Consider the following 22,469-nt stretch of genomic DNA (forward strand, 5'->3'; position numbering starts at 1 on the left):
CGCATCCATCACGAGGGGATTTCGGCACAGGATCTCAAAGGAGGAACCCATCTGCTGTTAAGCGTCGTCCAACTCCAGTTTAAGTAAGAGATAAGCTTTCTTAAATCGGGCAGATTGATTCTGCCCTCAAGCTCGCTTGCCTCGCTTGCTCCTTTTGTGGATGATGCTGGTTTGCTTCGTATTGACGGGCGATTGCGGAACTCTGGTCTGGATTTTGAAGGTTTGATTTTGATCTTCCGATCATTCTTCCCAGAGGCCTATGGAGTCTTTTATGCTCCAAATAAATATAACCACGTTGGTTAATAACTATTAATATTTATTAAAGATAACTGCATGAATAGTGTGGATACAAAGATTTGGTTAAATGTATATGTTGTCAATATTAAGATGATTTCTTGAAGAGTGAAGCTTCTTGTAGCGAGTAGTCTTTTAGTATGCCCAAAGGGATTTTAGATACTATGGCGAAAAAGAATTTATTCGTTGCAATTTCAAATTGTGTCGGTTGACTCGCCACAGTACTCCCCCCTAGACTTCATGGTGCAAAGCGAGCAGGGAGTCTAATTGTACGCCGTGGTCTTGGAGGTGAGGTTGTTTCCGGTGACTCTCCAAGAGCCTGCAGGTCTGGTCCTTTATTTGGTGGTTCCAACGTTGAGCTTTTGTCTGTTGGCTGTTGCATTATTATGAAGGCGGGCTTGAGGCGGTCCACTGATACTTTGACTGGACGTCCAGCGACGGATATGGTGAAGTGTTTGTCGTTCCTTTCGATGACTTCAAATGGACCGTCGTATGGAGGTTGAAGTGAAGTGCGTACGGCATCATTTCGTAGGAATACATGTGAGGTGGTTTCCAATTCCCTAAATATAAATGTTTTGGAGGTGTCATGATGAGCTGTTTGTGCTGGACGGATCTCTTGCATGATTTTTTCCAATTCTTTGGCATATTCCGTTTGGGATTGTATTTTGTTTGATTGGTGGAAAAACTCTCCCGGCAACCTGAGCGTAGTTCCGTTACTAGCTGTGCGGGTGTTGCTTGAATGTCCGGTTTGTAAGCTGTGCGAAGTCCTAAAAGAATTATTGGTAGTTTCTGTGGCCAATTTGCATGGTTTTTGCACATGATGGCAGCTTTTAGTGTTCGATGCCAGCGTTCGATGATTCCGTTTGCTTGTGGATGATATGCGGTTGTACGTAGGTGATCGATTCCCAGTAGCCTTGATAATTCATTGAATAGCCTCGATTCGAATTGTCTGCCTTGATCCGTTGTGATTCGAGCCGGTATGCCAAATCTGGAGATCCAGGAGCGAATGAGGGCGGATGCTACAGTATCGGCTTGCATGTCTTCAATAGCGATGGCTTGTGGCCACCTCGTGTACCGATCTATAATGGTGAGACAGTATCTGTACGGGCCAGATTGTGGTAGTGGTCCAATAAGATCCAGATTGATGTGCTCGAATCTTTGGTTGGGTAGTGTAAAGTTTTGAAGAGGTGAGCGAACGTGACGGGTGATTTTTGATCTTTGGCAAGGAATGCAGTGTTTTACGAACTCAGAGATTTCTTTGTGCATGGAGGGCCAAACGAATCGTTGTTTTAAAAGTTTTATAGTTGCCTTAACTCCACCGTGTGCAATGTTATGTAGCTTCTCGATGATTTTGTTTCTAAGCGGCTGTGGTATGAAAGGCCGTACGCTAGAAGTAGATATATCGCAAATTAGTGAGTGATTTGTATGAGGAATATTTACTGCTTTTAACTGAAGAGAGCTGGTGTTGGAATTGAGTAGTTTTTGGAGTTCTGGACAGCGTAATTGCGCATCGCTTATTTCATTATAATTAATGCAATTATCTCCGATGACTTCGATGCGGGAAAGCGTATCTGCGGTTGTATTTTCGTCTCCTCTTACGTGTGTTATAGATGTGGTGAATTGTCCTATGAAATCCAATTGGCGAAGTTGTCGCGGGGATGCTTTTTCGGGTTTTTGATCGAAGGCGTATACTAAGGGTTTGTGGTCTGTACAGATGTGAAAAACCCTGCCTTCCAGCATGTGGCGGAAATGTTTTATTCCGAGGTAAATTGCTAGGAGTTCCCGATCGTATGTGCTATATTTTCGTTGTGTTTCTGAGAGCTTAATGCTGAAGAATCCCATTGGTTGGTATTCCGAGTTGATGACTTGATGTAGAACCGCTCCCACTGCTATGTTGCTCGCGTCTGTGCTTAGCGAAAGGTTTGCGTTCGGTGCAGGATGTGCCAATAGTGCAGCTTGTGCTAAAGAATTTTTGCAACTGTTGAATTTGTCGATTGTTTCTGTTGTCCAGTTGATTGGAATCGTTTTTCTTATTGCCTGGTATAAGCTGCACTAGTGGAGCTTGATGTTGAATAGCATTGGGGAGGAATCGTCTATAAAAGTTGATCATTGCGAGGAATCTTCGTAATTCTTTGGCCACCTTGGGTAAGGGGAAATTTGTAATGGCGTTTACCTTGGTTTGTAGAGGTTTAATACCCTGGTGGTTAATTTTATGTCCTAGGAACTCAATTGATTCTTTTCCGAAACTACATTTGCTGGGGTTTATCGTGAGATTGTACTCTTGCAGTTTCTCGAAAACTTGGCGCAGATGGATATGATGTTGTTGTATGTTGGCCGATGCGACTGCTATATCGTCGACGTAAACAAAGACAAAGTCTAAATCCCTGAATGCTGTATGCATATAGCGTTGAAATGTTTGAGCTGCGTTACACAGTCCAAATGTCATGTGTGTGAATTCAAACAGACCAAAAGGAGTTGTTATGGCCGTTTTAGGGATGTCTTTAGGTTCTATTGGGATTTGATTGTATGCGCGGTTGAGATCGATCTTGGAGAAAATAGTTTTTCCATAGAACACATGTGTGCAATCTTGTATGTGTGGTAGTGGATACCGGTCCGGTATGGTTTGCGCATTGAGGGCGCTGTAATCACCGCATGGTCTCCATTCACCAGTAGGTTTTCGTACCATGTGTAAAGGTGAAGCATATGGGCTTTTAGAAGGTCTGCATACTCCCATGTCCATTAAATATTGGAACTCGTTCTTTGCTGCTCGGAGTTTCTCTGGGGTCAGCCTTCGTGGTCGCGCGAAGGGTGGTGCTCCTTTGGTGTCGATGACGTGGGTGACGCTAGTTGTTGACGATGGACGATGTGTGATTGTGTTGAATTGTGTGATGTCTTTGAATTCCTCCAACAGTTGAGCGAATGCGTTGGATGTGTTGAATGTTTTAATAATTGATGAATTTTGATGTGTGTGGATACCACAGCATGTCAAGCGTGTTTTGGCATCAACTAACTTAGCCTCCTTGATGTTGACAAGAAGGTTGTAGTGGTGTAGAAAATCGGATCCAATGATTGGAGTATTGGTATCAGCAATAACGAAGTTCCAAGTGTAAGGACGACGTAGTCCTAGGTCCAGTGTTAAGCGGATGGTGCCGTATGTTTTTATTTTTGTGCCGTTCGCTGCAAAGAGTGTATGGCGATTGGCGTTTTGTATATTCTTGTGAATAGTACTGTATGGAATGATCGAAACGTCGGCTCCTGTATCGACTAAAAATTTTCTCCCAGATTGGGAGTCTGGTACAAAAAGTCGGTTGCAGTAAGAAATTCTGTGAACATTAATTTGAAATGCTTGATGATAAGAAGAGGCGAAATTACTTAATCCGTCAAGGCTGCCTCCTGATCCTCTGACGGTTGCATTTAGTTTTTTTGGTCGTCCTCGTTGAACGCTGTAAAGGAGCATGGTTGGCTGCAACGCTGTGCATCTCTGCCGTACTTGTTGTGGTACCAACACAGTTGTTGGGACGATCTATCGTTAGAAGGTGCATTGTTGCGGTAATAATTTTGGGGTCGCTGATTATTTCTGCCACGCGTTTGATTGTGATTTAGTAACTGTCCCAGTTTGTTGTTAATCTGCTGCAGAGCCTTGTCGTTATCGTCGAGTCGTTTGGTCAGCGTTATGACGCGTTCTTCTTGATGATGTTGTTTGTTTTTTGAAAAAGCATATACGTGGTCAGACGCATCGTCGTTTAAGGAATCCATAACCGCGTCGGCTGCTTTTGCAAGTTGTGAGAGTTTGGTCTGCGGTGAGCTTCCTATCATGCCGACAATTACCGCGCGTACGGGAGGAGGCAAACGTTTGATCCAGTAGCGTCGTACTACTGATTCGTCGCAGGTTGCCTTGGTTTGCTGCAGTTGGCAGAGTAAGTGGCTTGGGCGGCTGTCGCCGAGCTGAATTCCCGTTGCAAGTCGGTCCAAACGTACCATTTCCGAGTCCGTAAACTTTGAAAGGATCGCTTCCTTTAAGGTGGAGTAAGGGGCAGTTTCGGGTGGATTGTTCACAAGATCGTGTACTTGTTCCAGGTATTTGGGGTCTGCGTAGGCGATGACTGCAGCGAACTTTTCCTGTTCTTTTCGTGCACCAAGTCCTTGTAGTGCAAACCAACTTTCTAACTTCGTGAAGAACATTTCTATGTTTGTGATTGATTGTAAATTTGGGAACGGCATCTTTCCAAATACGGTTTGGATCATGGCTGTGCTAGTGAATTGCGCAGCGTCTTGCGCGTCAGCGAAGTCTTCGTTTTCGGCCATGTTGTGAAATACTTGTGTGTATGTTTTCAAGACTTTGATGTGATTTGAAATTGTTCTAGTTGTCGAGGGTCACCAATTATGGAGTCTTTTATGCTCCAAATAAATATAACCACGTTGGTTAATAACTATTAATATTTATTAAAGATAACTGCATGAATAGTGTGGATACAAAGATTTGGTTAAATGTATATGTTGTCAATATTAAGATGATTTCTTGAAGAGTGAAGCTTCTTGTAGCGAGTAGTCTTTTAGTATGCCCAAAGGGATATTAGATACTATGGCGAAAAAGAATTTATTCGTTGCAATTTCAAATTGTGTCGGTTGACTCGCCACAGGCCATTCCATCACTTCGTCTATAGTAACTCACTCGGGCTTTAATTGCGAAAATCCGTTCTCAATACTGGGCCTTTGGGGGGAGGAAGACCGTGTGAACCGTGTAGCCATACTTAAGACAGCGGTTGGAACGACTAAGCGTGCGGTGTCAAGGTTGCGTCTGCTGCCTCTCAAGGATTCTGTTGAAGATCCAGCCTTCAACGGGGGGAGGATGTTGAGCCAAGCACCCAAAGGCGAAACTATGTAAAATAATTTATATTCTAAATATGAGGAGCAGCGGGGGGTTTATCAGCAGTTTTGTTTTTGTTTATTTCTCCCCCGTTGCATGCGCTTTATTGGTATTTGTAGCGTATGCGCTTTTTGGACCTTTTTGGTAGAGCTGCTGCACACTAACACATCTTGCATTTTTGTGCTTTCCCCCGCCTCGCCTATTTCCAGCGAAATGATAAACAAATGCATTGTTCTGAGTCTTTATTGCTAAGCTTTTATTTACTTGTATTTTTGGCCTTAATTTGAGCGGCTGCGAGTTTGGTTAGATTGAACCCTCAAATAAAAACATTGAAATTTGATTGAAATTGTATTGTGGAATCGTTTATTTATTTGGCCGCTACTAAAAATTATTATTAGCTCAACAAAAATCAAAAGACATATCATTGCCGTGACCGCCTTCGCCGATGCCTATTCTTTGGGACGGCACTTATATAGCCAAAGAATCTAAAATGTTGTGTCCTTGCGATCTTAATCAACCATATACAAAAACATGAAAGGAAAGCTAAGTTTCATCGACAAATTAGTTTTCTACAAACAATTTTGGAAACACCCCCAAGCATCTTTACAATTAGCGAGGTTGTGCCATTTCCAATCGTTCAGTTATATAGCGGCTATAGGATATAGTCGATCCTTATGAAATTTTGCAGATCGGATTCGATTGCCCAAAATGGAATCCGGAGAAAGTTCCATCATTCTAGCTTAAAAAACGCCAAAGTTATGCCAATTCCGATCGTTCTATGACAGCTATAGGATATAGTCGGCCGATCCATTTGAAATTTTGCAAATCGGATTATTTTGCCCAAAATGGAATCTGTACCAAGTCCCATCTGTCTAACTATATGGCAGCTACAGGATATATCAGTTAACTGAAGTTAACAGCGCAACGGCAATGTCCGATTACTTAAGAGCTCGCTCTGGCCAAACTGCTGACACAGCGTCTGGCCGGATGCCCGTGCATAGCCGGCGAACACTGCATATTTGCGTGGCCGCTTTGAAATACATTTTTGTTAGCTTTAAGTTTCAGTTTGTACTTGAGTCTTACACAATAAAGAACTCCTTTACCAAAACTCCGGCACAAGCCGTAAAATTCAATTCACTTGTACTTAATTGGTTACTCAGCCTCAAGGGCGGTAACAACGGAGTTAGTAACTCCCATCATAACCTCCTGTCAGAAGGAAGAACCCTAGGCAACCACCTGGGATATCGAATCACCCTCTACTGAAGACATCCTCTCCAGCGAAGAACATACAACTATCCTCACCCCTTAATTTAATTAATTGGCCCCCATCGTAAAATCATGTAAGTGAGCACTTTCACTCATAATTCCTTCACGTCTGCATTGGTTTTATGTTAAATAAAAAATAAAAGAGTAGTGAAATTATGTTACACTGACAGCTAAAAAACTGCAGCCCCTTTAACATATTTTTTTGACATTATTTAATTTCCATTAATTGGCTGACGGTTTAGCATTGTATTTTTATAAAAATTTTTAATAAACAATACAAATTTTGTACACATTTTTTATGTGCAGAATAAAAAATTCTTAACCAAGACAAAAAAGCCACTAGCTCAAAATTTAATTTTCAATCAAAAATAATTCATATAATTGTGTGCATTTAATTCAGCTTTTTTATGTCTCTTTTGTTACACAAAAATTCTTGGTATTAGATGCACAGTCTTGGTTATTTATTTTCCCTTTCCTTTTTGTTTCCCCACTCCATTTTTGGGAATACGATACGGCCACGCATGCAGTGTGTGGCACTTTGTTATTTTTATTTTTTTATCTTTGTGCCATAGCGGAGACTCAGTCCCCGCACACCCCTCTGCTTGTCAAAGCAATAGTGCAGTTCGACGAGCCCGCACACATAACTATTACGACGGCTCAGCCCCCGCGGACTTCTCACCCTTTTAAATTTGTGGGCATGCAATTCGAGCATGAATTTGTTTTTTTTTGGGCGGTTTTATACATAGCTACAGCTCCACATGAGCAATCCCTTCCGACGATATAGAAGCCTAAGACAATTCTCTAGTGATTCAGAGTCCGAGTCCGAAAGACCGGCCAGATCTTCCACCCCAAAAAGCGCAAACGCTAGAGCGCTCAAACACGCGAAAATGGCTTTCAGCATGGAACAAATGACAGCCACTATACAGGCGGCCGTTCATTGAGAGTCAACGTAGGCCGTTATAATTATTAGGAATAAAACAAGAGGGCCTGCCGATGCCGTGCTATCCTCGTTTGGCACTGTGCTGAATTTCGACGCGATTATAAATCGACTCGACTTTACGTACAGTGATAAGCGCCAGATTCACGTTATCGAGCCGGAGATGGGTACTTTCAGGCAGGGAAATATGACCCTACTGCAGTACTATGACGAGGTCGAGAAAAAACTGACCTTGCTCACCAACAAAGCCACCATGTCGTACGAAGCCTCGGCGGCAAAGGTTTTGTGTGACAAATTCCGGGACGACGCACTTCGAGAATTTATCTCGGGACTTAAGCGTAGCTTTACGGATGTCCTCTTTTCAGCAAAGCCGAAAGATGGGCCTTCAGCCCTCGCTTTGGCACAAGAAATAGAATCTAACCACGAGAGGCACTCCTTCGCGGCTTCGTTTGCCAGAAGCCAGGAGGACATGGATAAAAAACAATATCCAAAAACACAAGACCACCGTCAGGCTCCTGCGCCGGCGAATGCCCAGACAAATACTGGCAAAAATCCTTACTACGCCAAGCAACACAAGGCACAAGTGCACTCTGCCCCACAAAGCGGAGGCACCCCTGCATCACTTTCCAGGATGATCAAGCCGTCTCTAGCCCCGGCATACCAAAACAGGAAGCCGGCAGAGTCCGATCAATCGGGCCCACACAAAAGGCAGAGGGTTAACCACGTCGTGCAGGGCGCAGGTGAATCCGGGGTGAAATGTACCGCCGCAGCTTTAGACGCGACTCCAGAAATTGACGACGACGCCATTAAGGAATATGATTCGGACGTCATTAATTTTTTAGGGGAAAGTCCCTGCTACCCGTCATCAGGCGACGAGTGTTGTGCCAAGGTTCATTACATGTCTGGCAAAGATAACCTCGTTGCAGATGCACTCTCCAGACAACAACTCAACGTTGTAGAAGAGAAAGAGGCATTTTCAAGCGCGGCCATAATCCACAGTGTGCTGTCGCTAACTCACACCATCTCATCCACGGACAAGCCTCTCAATTGCTTCCAAAACCAGATAACTCTGGAGGAAGCTCGCTTTTCGTCTAAACGCAGCTTTGTTCTTTTTGGAAACAAGAGACGGCATAACATTGACTTCACTTGCGAGGAGTCATTGCTGGAGGAGCTCTCGGACGTGATAGTTCCTAAAGGCGTAAACGCGATTGCGATTTGCACACGCTAGCAATGGTACAGGACAAATTGGTTTGAAATTCCCTGGCACCAAATTTTGGCACTGCAAAAACCGAGTAAACCGATATTTTTGCAATTGACGAGAGGCGGGAGATTCTCACTGTCGAGCACAACAGAGCTCACAGGTCTGCCCAAGAAAACGTGAAGCAGGTACTCTCCGAGTACTACTTCCCAAAAATGACCAAAATGGCGAACGAAATAGTCGATTCCTGCAGGACTTGCGCCAATGCTAAATACCACAGACATCCAAAGAAACAGGAGCTTGGTGAAACACCAATCCCATCTCATGTAGGAGAAATGCTACACATAGACATCTCTCCGGATAAAAAGTATTTCCTTACGTGCATCGACAAATTCTCGAAATTTGCCGTCGTCCAACCGGTCCCCTCTAGATCCATAGAGGACCTCAAACCAGCGCTAATACAGCTGATGAACATTTTCCCTAAGGCAAAGGTCATATATTGCGACAAAGAAGCATCGTTGAACTCGCACACCATCGTGGCCATGCTGGAAAACCATTTCAGCGTTAGCATTTCAAATGCTCAGCCCCTCCACAGTGTCTCAAACGGACAGGTGGAACGCTTCCACAGCACTCTGGTAGTGCTTGCTAGATGCCTTAAAATCGACAAAGGCATTAGCGATACCGTACCGACTCAATCAAATGGGCAACAATACGAAACACAGGATAAGATTAAAGTAGCCCAGGACAAGCTCCGAAACAGGGAAAACGCTTCCCGACAAAATAGAGTGTTCGAGGTTGGCGAAAAAATCCTAGTGAAGTCCAACAAACGCCTGGGCAACAAACTCTCACCTTTGTATAAAGAACAAACCGTTGAAGCGGACATGGGGACCACAGTCCTCATTAAGGGGAGGGTGGTCCACAAAGACAACCTTAGGTAGGTCGAGCGTGACTATATTATCCCTCGCCTGATAATTTTTAAATTTTTTATTATCCATTTTTTGTAGCCACTTGGCATAAGTTTTGTTCCATTATTATTTTAATCACGCTTTGGTAGTGGGCTACCCAATTTCAACAAAACTTACAGCACATCCAAATTAAATTTAGATAATTCGAATTAACAAATGCAAACAATCAATATAGCAGACAGGTCAATATTTACAAGGTGCGAATTCAAATTAATAAAATTTGCGCTACCGTCAACCAACTTCTGGGGTCGGCTAAAAAATCTCAAATTGATACAGGGCACCTATTCGAGATGGTTTTAACTCGAAATAGGATGGTAACAATGGAGCTGCAGGGTTTAATACTGGCAGTAGCACTTGCCAAAGTTAATGTTGTTAGCCCTAGTATTTTAGATCATGCAGACCGAGCACATGCACACCGAGACCTCGATTATGGATGTTTTGTCCGTATCGTCCGTTAGATTCTACAATCCGATAACATCTTACACTTTATCATTAAGTTTCCAAAAATTAATTCGGCCTGCAACAAGATCACAGTTTTTCCGGTATCTCATCACGCCACCATACTCAGGCTGGAAGATAGCGTTATTGCTGAAAGCGACGGCAATATCCACACAGTAGAAAACTGCTCCTCGACATCAGAATCTTTTTTTTCCTGGCTGGCGTGAATAAGATCATGCGCTCAAGAGCTCCACGCTGGAGACACGGCGTATTGCGAGATCCAGCAAAGCGATTTACATCCCATCACTTTCGTTGATGAGGGGATTTTAATTATAAATGATAGTCCGGCTTGCGCGTGTGTGGATAATGGCACCTGTGCCCATGTAAGGGGCACATATCTCGTCACATTTGCTGAAGTTGCCATCGTCAACGAAACCCGAATGATCAAGCACGACACAGCCCAGAAAAGGGCTCCAGGAGTGGCCAGCTCGCCTTCCCTGAACGTCACTATGGAACGCAATATGCTTCGCTTTGATTTGCATCGGCTTGGCCTATCGGCGGGTCACTCAGGCCCGAAGAACCGCGGCCCAACTAAAGGAAATGATCGCCCAAATAGGGTCGGCCGAGGGCGGCCTCATTCTTGAAGGGGGAGTAGTTAACTTAAGTTAATCGCGCAACGGCAATGTCCGATTTCTTAAGAGCTCACTCTGGCCAAACTACTGACACAGCGTCTGGCCGGATGCCCGTGCATAGCCGGCGAACACTGAAATATATTATAAAATTGGTTACTTAGCCTCAAGTGCAGTAACAACGGAGTTAGTAACTCCCATCATAACCTCCTGTCAGAAGGAAGAACCCTAGGTAACCGCCTGGGATATAAAATCACCCTCTACTGAAGACATCCTCTCCAGCGAAGAACATACAACTATCCTCACCCCTTAATTTAATTAAATTATCTATTATCTTATATATTGCTAAATTTAGATTTACTTGTATTTTTGGCACTAACTTGAGCGGATGCGGGTTTGGTTAGATTGAATTCTCGAAATAAAAACATTGAACTTTGATTGAAATTGAATTGTGGAATCGTAAAAGCTGTAACGAATAGCTTCAGTGCTGAGGTGGCATCGTCGGTGATATCTGATGAGAGAAAGGGTTGCACGCGGTGTCCGGCCTCATCTCGTCGGCTAATGGGTGGGTTCTGAAACACTCTATTGTTTTTGTTAATAAATAAGAAATACAATTAAGTATTAACCAGACAACCCTCAATGAACAAACAATAACGCACAACTAGATTTTTATTAACCACACGCTCTCAATGCCAGAAAGGAAGTGAACGAGAAAATCGATAGGGCAAGAGAACAACGAACCGAAGAAGTGAATGAGAATGTCGATAGGGCAAGATAACAACGAACAGGCGAGAAATTGTCAATGTGACTTTTGCATATTTGAACACGCAAATTTCAACACCCCGCCTCAAAAGTAACATTGAATTTCACTTCGATTCTTGACATGAGTTTGTGCTTTAATTTTAATTTATATCATTATTTAATTTTCATTTCAAATTCTGGGGATACATTAGGTCCAGCATTTGCTAAAAGTTGGGAAAACCCAGTAAAACCCAACTAGACCCATAAAAAAAAAAAAAAAAATAAGTAATGTTTTACATAAATTGAACTAAACAGTACATAAACTAAATTAATAAGGATTGACATTTTTTTTCTAGCTTTCTGAATAACCTAATAATTCAATATGTATTCTTTCTTACTACGCTTAACGGTAACTTATCACTAAGGATTTATAAACCTAATGTGTATTTAATTCGACTGGGTATGCGGAAGTGCGCTTAATCTCATCATTCAAAATTTTAACAGGTGAAAGAGCTCCACTGCAAAGTACTCGTACGGAAGTGGGCCACATTCGATTTTCATTCACAATTTTAATCAAAGCAATATGGTGGTTGACTATTTAACTGGGGAAGCCTCTTGGGCCGGAATTCGGAGAACGCGGAAAAGTATTGATCGGAGATTTCCACATCACCAGCAGCATGTCGCAATATACAAACCATTAACCGATTTTCTCACCTATTAATAATTAGTAATAAGCATAAAACTATACCCAACCTATTAACCCAGCACTAGTAGACGGCGCCAAAAGCAGAATCAGCCTATCAGCGGGAAGAATGACCGACTGACCGAAGCAAGCCGAAATGCGTGTGCAAGCAGTACATGAACAAACAATCAGAGGTGGGTGACCTTGGCATTAACATTAGTTTTTAGCACGTCCATAACATTGACCTTTTAATGATGTATAATTTAGCATCTTATATAAGAGTTGTTCTTCTGATATAAAGAGAGTATCGAGATCAGAGTCAATCGTCTCGTTACTCACTACGGCACTTAAAATTGACCTACTTTATGTGATCCTGGGTAAAACGATTCACAAAGTAGGACTCTCTAAAAACTATCTACTTCGCGTGGCTCCAGTGTAAATGGACCACAAGTAAAATCCGCGGCATACCGTGTTGCTTCCGTGAAACGGACCACAAGTAGACCCCGCATTACCTAACTACTTCGAGTGTTGCTCCCGTGAAACGGACCACAGGAGATCCCGCGGCATACCAGTCTATTTCGAGTGTTGCTCCCGTGAAACCAGCCCAGGACTTCAAGCACCCCACATCAGCTCCAGCCTGATCACAGCAAGCGCCTGGTCAACCCGAGCAGTCCCTTGCAGAATCCAGGTAAATTTAGTCAGACTATTTACGTTCTTTGACTTTGACTCCGGGACCTACCTCTACTCCCGCGAGTTCAAGTTTGACGTAGTTGCCGCAAAACCCTCTACGGACAAACATTTGGTGACCCCGACGTGATCCTTTAGGATCACAACCAGAAATCAAGCTTCAACGTAATTTAACTCAACATCCCTTTACACCAAAGTAGCCTTTGCTAATAAGAAACTTCACTAAGGACTCCGCAGAGCGAAAATTCAAGGAAGGATACTTCGAGGAGAGACTCCAACAGCTCACTCACTCATGGACCCAGTTTAAAAAAAATGATGCCAAGCTCCATGAGCTAGCACTAAGTCCTGAGAATGAGTATTTCACAAAGGTCAAAGCACTAGAAGAGCTTGTGAAAAAATATGAAGGAATATTTTCGGATGGAATCCCATCTGTGTCAGGCCCGTCACAAAGGGCCCGGAAAACAGGCGAAAATCTCGAGCCAAAGGCACAATCACCACGAGGAAACGAAGGGGAAGACTTTCGATTAACATCATTAAAACGAAGACATGAAGGACGATTAGACGATATGGAAGACTTTCTGTGCAACCGCACCGAAGGACAGGAAGTGTCCACACACGTCAGACAACACATGAAGGCGCTCTGGATGGAAATCGTCACGGGATACCATGATCTCATCGACCTGGAACCAGCCATAAAAAATGATGGACACACCCATGACAAATTTCAGGTTGTACGAGCAGAATACGTCAATTGGCGGACAGACCAGTTACCAGGATGCATGGCAACGACTAAAAAATCGATACCACAATGAACAGCTAATGATTAAATCCGCGATCCAAAGGCTTTTCGGACACCCCAGAACAAATGGATCAGCGAACCAGCTGCTCAGCTTACATGATACCGTGCTCCGAACGGACGCCACTCTCAACGCACTCAAGGTGTCAACAGACAACTGGGACCCAATCTTGATACACATCATTGAGGAAAGATTGGATCCACAGACGCTGTCATCTCAAGAGTCATCGAGAGTCGCTGTCATCGAGAATGTTGGCACCTAGTGCTAAGACCTACTACCCTATATGCACTCTTAGTAATATGATCCAATCAATATGCATCAGCATGTCGCAATATACAAACCCACTAGCCGATTTTCTCACCTATTAATAATTAGTAATAAGCATAAAACTCTATCCAAACTATTAACCCAGCACTAGTAGACGGCGCCAGAAGCAGAATCAGCATATCAACGGGAAGAATGACCGACTGACCGAAGCAAGCAAAAACCAGCCAGCTAAACCGAAATGCATATGCAAGCAGTACATAAACAAACAATCTGAGTCTGCAGACTCAGAGGTGGGTGACCCTGGCATTAACATTAGTTTTTAGCACGTCCATAACATTGATGTTATATTTTTAATGATGTATAATTTAGCATCTTATATAAGAGTTGTTCTTCTGAAATAAAGAGAGTTGCGAGATCAGAGTCAATCGTCTCGTTACTCAGTGTTGAAACTACGTCACTTAAAATAGACATACTTCATGTGATCCTGTGTAAAACGATTCACAAAGTAGGAATCTCTAAAAACTATCTACTTATATTACTTACTAAAAACTAACTACTACTAGTCTACTTCAAGTGTTGCTCCCGTGAAACGGACCACAAGTAGACCCCGCATTACCTAACTACTTCGAGTGTTGCTCCCGTGAAACGGGCCGCCAGTAGGACCGGCCGATAAGGAATCAGCCGAAATACCATACCACCGGTACTTGAGGAAAACCAGTCCAGGACTTCCAGCACCCCACATCAACTCCAGCCTGATCACAGCAAGCGCCTGGTCAACCCGAGCAGTCCCTTGCAGAATCCAGGTAAATTTAGTCAGACTATTTACGTTCTTTGACTACGACTCCGGGACCTACCGCTACTCCCGCGAGTTCAAGTTTGACGTAGTTGCCGCATAACGCTCTACAGACGAACAGCTGGCTTGGCATGGGTTAAAGAATATTTCTTTTTTAAGCGTGTTCCAGCCCAAAATCTCCGGACACTACTTCCTCTTTCCCGTTTTCGGTTAGGCTAACAGTCAGATGAACCCCTCAGCTCCCTTGAACAACGGAGCACTTCTTGAAAGCGCCCCAAGCGCCCCGTCCCTGCTTCCTGTCCTACGACTGTCGACTACTCCACGTCTGCACCTTGAAAGCGCCGCAGGCGCTCCGTTCTTGCTACCGCTCCTACAGGATAGCGCCTACTTCACGACGATTCACGACGAGAGGTTAGGGCCGAACCATAGCTGAATCCATAGCGGAGCAAACACCACGGCTGCTTGCCGCTACTTCAGCTGCCGTTGAGCTCACTCTGCTCCTACCCCCAAACTAGTCGACGTTCCCTTTCCGCCATGCCGCACTGGCGGCCGAATGGAAAGGTTCGCTCCGCTTCTGATATCACTACACTTCAGAGATTGCTTCCTCTGGCCGAGCGCCACAATTCTCTGCTTCCTCTGCGCGCGCCGCACAAATCACGCCTTGCTGCCACTAAGGATATAACTTGTACGCCAAGACCCTTGACCTAATGAATCAAAAACAACTACGTCAGGCTCACATGACCATGACCTAACCTTATGACTCACCTCGCTTCTGCGATCCGCGATCTGCCTCAACTTAAATCTGCGTACGCCGGCAAACTTCACAAGCGGCCTTTTGATTGATGACGGTCCCGCGTCAGCTTCTTAAATGCGATGATCCCTCAGCGGGTAAATCTTCGCTCTAGCACTTTTTTGAACTTCTCGATGCCTTTCACTAATCGGCTGATCTTACACACTCAGTGGTTAAAACGTCAAAGAAAGCTGCTCCCACGTGGTTTTCTAACCTACGTTTTAAGCTTGTTGCCAGATCGACAAAACCCCCGATTTTATATATAAAATTCTCATGTGGTGTTAGTGTCTGTAATCCTCCGAAATGGCTCGACCGATTTTCGTGAAATTTTGTGGGCAAATTCGTTAGGGCTGAGGATCGGACAACATTTATTTTTCAATTTGAAATTTGGTCTCCCGCCTTCGCCGCCGGCCGATAATTTATCAACTACGAGTATCAATCGATCAGTTATCCCCGCTCCAGTTGTCATTCCGGTCCCCTATCTTACTCACTATACATTTTTTAACCATTTTGTGTACAATCTTAGCAGTGACGGTTATAAGTATTATTAAATCCAGAACCGCGAGAGATAGACAAGCACGAAGATCAGGCGAACAAATCGAAGAAGATAATGCAAATGCGCGTGAGCATGGCGCAGTTGCGGCAATCAGAATCGCAAGAAGCACGAGATGAATGTAATCAAGAAAGGCAACGAATAGAAGCACGCAGATTCATAGTTAATCGACTTAGAGAAATTGACCAACAACGCCAACAAGTTCATTGAGCATTTACATCAGGGGCATTTCTTCGACTAGCATTCTAGTACGAATGGTAACTTCGCAAAAACACTGCTGTATTCTGATGTTCGACGATATTTTGCATGGGCTAAATCAAAAAAAATGGATGCCCCGCAAGAAAGGGACACCAGTTGATGCTTGCCCCGGTTTATTCCAATAAAATACTTTGTGTCTGATTGTTTTTATCTGCGACTGTTGTTAGTTAATGTCACCGGACTATTGTCATTTCAAGATATACATAAAGTAGATGGACAACAGTATCCAGTATCCTCTAGGCTTGGTAGAAGACGACAACTATTGGAACAATATGCTTGCTGAAGCAGGACTAAACTGAACAGAAACACAAATTAGTCTACTATTCGCTATAGTACTGACTAAAGGCTCTCCAGCACAAGCATAAATGTTGTGGGATAACCACAAAGATTCAATGACTGATATTGTACCGACATCGTACAAGATGTAACGATCTAACGGTATCTTTCAGCGATTCAATGTATAATGAAGAGATGATTGCTACCGAGGATCTTTGCTTTGCTATTGCGAATTTACCAATCAGTCATTTAGGGGTGACATCACCGAATCGAAGTGCATCTGATTTACTCAACACAGATATGAATCGTGAACTACAGTACGATACTGTAGAAATGACAGGCATTGTTAGTCGCAATTTTCCACTATTTAATGACGAACAAAAAATTCTTTATGACCGCAATGTGCTCGCAGTTGCGGCAGGACAAGGAGGATTCTTTTTTTTAAGGATGCACCAGGTGGAACTGGCAAAACATTCCTTATTTCGCTACTTCTTGCAGAGATACGATCAAAAAATGGCATCGCCTTGGCCATTTCATCTTCTGGCATTGCAGCCACTTTATTATATGGAGGCAGAACAGCTCATTAAGCTGCCATTGAACATTCAAAATAATCCAGATGCATTGTGCAACATAAAACCACAATCGTCTATGAGCATAGTGCTAAAACAATGTAAAATTATTATTTTGGATGAATGCACTATGGTTCATAAACATTCGCTTGAAGCATTGGATAGGACATTTGAGGGATATAAAAAACAATGATAAAATATTTGGGGATCTCTGTTACTCCTTTTAGGTGATTTCCGACAAACTCTTCCCGTTATTCCACGTTCAACGAACGCTGATGAAATCAATGCGTGCTTAAAATCATCGCGACTGTGGCGTAATGATGAAAAAATACAACTGACGAAGAACATGCGCGTTCAAATGCTTCGGGATAAATCCGCTGAAACTTTCTCTAAAAAACTGTAGATATTGGCGATGGGAAAGTTGCTGTACATACATGAAAATACTGGATTTACAATACTGGAATTACAAACGGTAAAATACTGGAATTATAAACGGACTTCTGCACAATCGTCGACTCGCAAAATACATTGATCGCATATTTCCTAATGTACAAACACAATATGAAAGAACTAAAAAAAATTTGTCAGAAAAAATATATATGGCAAAATACCGTTTGCTGGGTTTTCTTGTAATATATCTTAATATATATAAATTTCGTGGCACAATGTTTGTCTTCAATGGACTCCTAAACCACTTAACCGATTACTCACCATGTGCAGTTCGATCCAACTTGAGAGTTAGAATCACGGTTGCCATTTTTGGTACAAATGTACCAAAACTGGTAAATTTTTTATGCGTTGGAACATTGGATCACTTTTTTTCATTTTGGTACATTTTCAATATGCCTGGTCTAGTTTTTTTTTCAAAAAATTTTATGTTCACACATATTATTTTAACAAATGGCTCTGTTCCACCAAGCACAAATTTTGTATCAGTTAGAAATGGAACCATTACTAACACTGAAAAATATCGCATGCAGTCGATTTGCGATGTTCCGTCTCAAATTGAGAAAATATGTATGCGCCAACGTAAGGTTAAATTTATAACTACGTAAACAGTTATAAATTGTGAAATACATAAAATAATAAGTACGTGAAATAATAAAAGATCATTTAAAAAAAACGTTAAGAAATTTTAGTTTTAAAAAATACCGAGAAAAATTTGTGGTACATTTTTGCTCAAATTGGTACATTTTTTCAAAATTTTGGTACAAAAAATTTGTTTGGAATGGCAACCGTGGTTAGAATAGTTTAAATCTCAAATTATAGTCGCAATTTTAATTTATTGCTAATTATTTCTCTGTTATTATTTGACAGTCACAATTATTTGTTAGCTCCAAATGATTCTAACTGATGTCTCTACCTTTCGACTGGGTTGAGTAAGTAATCAATATATGGCGCTGCTATGGTAAATCTACGAACGTGTGATTTAAGCTACATTTTAACAGCATAATTACCACGTGTTGTTGACGCTTTAAAATTTTTTTAAATTTATTTTGTAGTGAATAAAATACCGTATGATTTAATTATTTCCACCTTTTTAAATTTTTGGTGTTAGCATAGACGGTCACGTGTTACTTAGACTGAAATGAAAATTGAATTCATATTATAACTAGATATTGGGATTCGTAAAATAGAACTGCAACCAAATACGCAATGCATTAAACTACCAGACAATTTTTTTTTTTTTTTTTTTTTTTTTTAACGATATCCCAATGTGGACAAATGTAGCACGATGGGTCAGAGTATTGAAATTTTTAATAAATTTACTTTACTGTTTGTAAACAAAGCCAAGTCAGTAGTACAAAACAAAGCCAAGTGTAGTAGGAGATAAAGGCCAGTGTGATGACGCCACGCAGGAACAGGGAGTGTCGGAGAAGCATTCGCATCACCAGGACATACAGCGAGCACAGAATAATAGAATAGGCAAAGGCATAGTCTAGCAACTCCGTCAGTGGATAATCTCGCGTGTGGAAGGTGGCCGACCATATCCAGCCATTGAGGTTTGTCACTTCGAAAATATGTGCCAGCATGTAGCAAGGGCTGTCTGGAGCCTCGAAAACAACACCGAAGCTGGCTCCTGCATTCCCATCAGCCGAAGGAATGGCCATTTGCCATAAAATTGCGGGATGGGCCAGCCCCGCTCAAAGAAGGCGAAAACAGTGCGCCACATGCACCCGTACTGGCACTCATCAGCGCAGCTCCACTGGAAAAGCTGGTCGAAAACGGACTGTCTGTAAAACTTGACCGCCTGCTCCTGTATTTCCAAGCCATCTGCGGAACAATTTGTCCGTTCGCAGTTCTGCCGGCAATTGTGGAAAAACTGCGAGGGGTCGCCGTTGGAAGCGTTTCATCCCGCTACCAAGGCCCCCAGGAGCAGGAGAATTGCACTTAGACTGTGACCGGACATAATGGGTCTACACGAGTCGCATTTCAGCGAACTGGAATTTTTGTAAACATTTGACTATTGATTTGTTGTTGATTAGGATGAAAATGAACTGCACTGTTTTTCAGGATAAAAATTAATTATTTCAGAGTACTTTCCCGGATATACAGAATAATTATTTGAGTTATGAATATAAATTTTTATTTTGCACCTATTGATTTCTGCTTAATATCAAGTGTAAGAAAATTTTAATTATTTGTGCTCAACGTACTTCCCCTTCAAATATCAGTCCAGTGAATTTGTATACCAACATCAACATTTTCGCCTTTGTTCGTAAATAATTTCATTGTACTAAAGGGTTATAGTAGTAGAAAGTCAAATAAGGAGATCACTATATTTTTTTACAAATACCATATGTGTGAAGAAGTCACAGCAACGCGTGTCCGGGTCAGATAGTATATATTATAATATAAATAGCTGACACGGATACGCGTTACTGTTGCTTTTTCACACAGATGATATTTGTAAAAAATATGGTGATCTTGACTTTCTACTACTATAAGCCTTTAGGGTTTCTTCTTTGGAATACTCATCCAAAGTTGAAATCTCAGATTTTTTACATTAATTTTTGGTCTTCTATGATTTTTTTCAAACATTTTCCTATGTAAGATTTTTGTTTTCTTATTGAAATCAGTAGATCATAACATGTTTTAATTTTGGATTTAAGGGAAAACTCGAAATAATTTTATTAAATTTATTATAGGTGGTCAAACATTATTTTCGTCAATTAAATTGGAGTTTTTAATCTCCATTTTAATTGCGTATTTGGTTGCAGTTCTATTTTACCGATTCCAATATCTAGTTATAATATGAACTCAATTTTCACTTCAGTCTAAGTAACACGAGGCCGGCTATGCTAACACCAAAAATTCAAAAAGTGGAAATAATTGAATTATACTGAATTTCGTTCACTACAAAATAAATTTAGCTATATAATGTAGCTATATGACACGTTCGTAGATTTACCATAGCAGCGCCATCTATTGATTACTTACTCAACCCAGTCAATAATAACAGACAAATAATTAGCAATAAATTAAAATTGCGACAATAATTTGAGATTTAAAGTGTTCTAACTCTCAAGTTGGATAGAACTGCACTTGGTGTGCGAATGTTATTATAATCGGTTAAGTGGTTTAGGAGTCCATTGAAGACAAACATTGTGACACGAGATTTATATATATAAAGATAATATAACAAGAAAATCCAGCAAACGTGGTTTTGCGATGTATCATATATTTTTTCTAGAACATTTTTTTTTATTTCAATGAGAATAAGATTATTCTCTCAGCGCAATGGAGTGCACAATATACTTGGTTAGTCCGTCTGTAGCCAGCACAAATAAACTGGATGGTTTTCCCACGCGAGAACATGCCACATATAGTTGTCCGTGGGAATGCATGGTGTTTCCAAATCTAAGCCACATACAGATAATGTTTGGCCTTGTGACTTATTGATCATCATAGCGAATGCCAATCGAATTGGAAATTGAGTCCGTTTGAATTCATTTTTCAGATCTCTAGGAATCATAGGGATTCGTCTCAATAATACATTTTCGCCTTGAAACTTCCCATTCAAAATGCTGGATTCAATGATATTTTTCATTAATTTCTTAATTACTAATCGTGTACCATTACACTGCCGTGGTGGGTTCAAGTAACAAAGTAGAATGATCGGAGCTCCAACCTTCAATTGTAACTGGTGTGGCGGCATGCCTGGCAAATCCAATGAATTTAAGAACTCAATTGGATAATTAACAGTTTCGTTGCCATCGCTGACAAAATCCCTTTTTCTGCCAACCACTTATGATTTTCATATTGTGTGTGTACATTAGGAAATATGCGATCAATGAGAGTATTTTGCGAGTCGACGATTGTGCAGAAGACCGTTTGTAATTTTATACATCCAGTATTTTCATGTACAGCAACATTCCCATCGCCAATATCTAACAGTTTTTTAGAGAAAGTTTCAGCGGATGGAACTTTTCCAACATTACGCCACAGTCGCGATGATTTTAAGCAAGTATTGATTTCATCAGCGTACGGCATCAGTGTACCAAAATATTTTATGATTGATTTTTATATCCCTCAATGTCCTATCCAATGCCTCAAACGAATGTTTATGAGCTATAGTGAATTCATTCCAAATAATTAATTTACATTCTTTCAGCACTATGCTTGGATTATTTTGAATGTTGCAAGGCCAATGCGATGCCATTTTTGGAAGGTATCTTGGTAAGAAGTGGTGAAATAAGGAATGTTTTGCCAGATCCACCTTGTGCATTCAAAAAATTGAATCCTCCCGTGTCCTGCCGCAACTGCGAGCATAATGCAGTCGTAAATAATTTTTTGTTCGTCATTAAGTAGTGGAACATTGCGACTAACTATGCCTGTCATTTCTACAGTATCGAACTGTAGTTTATGATTCATACCTGTGTTGAGTAAATCAGATGCACTTCGATTCGGTGATGTCACACCGAAATGACTGATTGGAAAATTCGCAATATGCAAAGATCCTCGATAGAAATCAAAGTTTCATTATACATTGCATCGATGAATGATACCGTTAGATCGTTACATTTTGTACCGATGTCGGTAAAATCATCAGTCATTGAATCTTTGTGGTGATCTCACAACATTTGTGCTCAGGCTGGGAAACCTGTAGTGAGTACTATAGCGAATAGAAGACGAATTTGTGTTCCTGTCCAGTTTAGTCCTGCTCAGTCAGTACTATAGCGAATAGTAGACGAATTTGTGTTCCTGTACAGTTTAGTCCTGCTTCAGCAAGCATATTGTTCCAATGGTTGTCGTCTTCTACAAAGCCTACTGCAAGACATGCGTCTACCAAGCCTACTGCAAGACATGCGTCTTGATACGTTGGTTACTGTTGTCCATCTACTTTACGTATATCTTGAAATGACAATGGTCCGGTAAAAAGTAACCAACAACAGTCGCAGATAAAAACACTCAGTCTGCAGTGGATTGACTGTATATACACGACACAAAGTATTTGATTT

At 41.6% G+C, this 22,469-nt stretch overlaps 1 pseudogene; it reads right to left on the reverse strand.

Moving 5' to 3' along the window:
* Nucleotides 1–18,773: 18,773 nt before the first annotated feature.
* LOC116656483 lies at nucleotides 18,774–19,477 on the reverse strand (annotated as a pseudogene).
* Between the last annotated feature and the right edge of the window lie 2,992 nt (nucleotides 19,478–22,469).

This window comes from Drosophila ananassae, assembly GCF_017639315.1.
Source record: "Drosophila ananassae strain 14024-0371.13 chromosome Y unlocalized genomic scaffold, ASM1763931v2 tig00000096, whole genome shotgun sequence".
In the NCBI taxonomy this organism is placed as follows: Eukaryota; Metazoa; Arthropoda; class Insecta; order Diptera; family Drosophilidae; genus Drosophila; species Drosophila ananassae.